This window comes from Otolemur garnettii, unplaced genomic scaffold, assembly GCF_000181295.1.
Source record: "Otolemur garnettii isolate 467f Iridium unplaced genomic scaffold, OtoGar3 scaffold00131, whole genome shotgun sequence".
NCBI classification, from domain to species: Eukaryota; Metazoa; Chordata; class Mammalia; order Primates; family Galagidae; genus Otolemur; species Otolemur garnettii.
In genome coordinates this window covers 2,643,290-2,645,035 of record NW_003852526.1, presented here as the reverse complement: position 1 = coordinate 2,645,035, position 1,746 = coordinate 2,643,290, and positions in this window count along the sequence as shown.

Below are 1,746 nucleotides of genomic sequence, written 5' to 3'. Positions count from 1 at the left end.
CCATGTGGCGCCCGTCATCCCAGCTTGCATATGTGTGGGCAGGGGGTGCACGTTGGGTGGAGAAGCCATGTGGCGCCCGTCATCCCAGCTTGCATATGTGTGGGCAGGGGGTGCACCAGGGGCCTGGAAACCTGGTGCCCTGTCCACAAGCAGTCCCACCTTGCTCATGTGAGCAGGAAGTCTGTCCAGCACCCCAGGAGCCCACCTACTGTGAGAGATGCAGGAGAGGGAGAAGCCGACTTCTCCCCCTACCTTTCTTGCTGAACTATGAGCCTCCTGTGGGTTGTCATCTGCTGATATTTTGCTCTTCTTGTTCTGCTCTGCAACTTCTTCCTAGGGAATCTCTTAAAGGTTCTGGTATGTTTCCCTCAAAATTACAGCTGTTCTATGATTGTTTGTTTTGTCTTCTTTATCTAAAGCTTCCTTCTTTCTGAGATGATCTGGCAGCTTGTGTCTTTGGTCAGCCCTCTCATCTCTCCTCCTAATTCTGATGGCCTATCTGGCTTTGGTATCTTGGTGAGGTCGGCGCTCTAAAAACAATTTTAAAGTTTTCTCACTTATTTTTTGGAAGATTTTAAGAAGGATTGGTGTTAATTTTTTCAATGTAGAAATTTACTTGTGAAGTCATCTGGTAGTACGCTTTTCTTGGAAGGTTTGTATTACTAATTGAATTCTTATTATTAGTTTGCTTAAGTTTTTCCATTTGATTCAGTCTTAGAAAGTTGTATCTTCTTAAAAATGTACCCATTTCTTCTAGGTTGTTCATTTTATATAATTGTTGATAATAGTCCCTTATGATTTTTTTTTTTATTTCTTTGGCAATGGATGTAAGTTCCCTTTTAAAATTTCTGGTTCTCTTTTTCTCTTTTTTTCTTAGTTAGGCTACGTGCGGTTTTATTAATTTTCTTTATGTTTTTAGAAACCTGATTTAATTTAATTGATCTTTTCTATCGTTTCTCTAAACTCTGCATTATTTCTGCTGTAATTTTTATTATTTCCTTCCATCTGCTAGTTTGGGGCTGAGTTTGGTCTTCTTTTTCTAGTTCCTTGTGGCAAATGTTAGGTGGCTTATTTGAGATCTTCTTGTTTTCTTAATGTATGTGTTTATCTCTATACATTCAGAGAAAATATTTTAGAAATGCTATTGTTGCATTTTATAAGTTTTGTGTGCTATGTTTTTGTTTTTCTTGAGATCTTTTCCAACTGCTTTTTGTATTTTTCCCCTGACTCAATGACTATTCAGAGGTTTATTGTTTAATTTTTATGTATTGTGAATTTATTTCTATATTTAGAAATATAGAAATATAGACTGTAGAATGTATAGACTGTGCTGTACATTCGATATACAGAACTTAAGCCTCCTGCATAACTAACTGAAGCTTGGCACTCTTTGATCCACATTCCCCTTTCTATATTGATTTGTAGTTTTATACTATTGTGGTTGGAAAAGGTGGTGGAAATCATTTCAGCCTTCTAAGTTTGCTTTGTGATCTAGCAAGTGATCTGTCATTGAGAAGAGAAACTTGTGTCAGGGCCAGGTTATCAATACATGCACCTGGTGGTCCGAGCAGAGCACTCAGAGCCTGTGTGTGGACATGTTAAGGGAGCAGAGAAACACAAAGTTCTAAAATTTATAATACACAAGTGTTTCTCAGAAAATTGTGCAAGGTGGCTATATGGCTTTACATTTTATGTATCTGAAACATCTTAATTCTACTACCAGATTCAAATGAGAGTAAGTCTGGG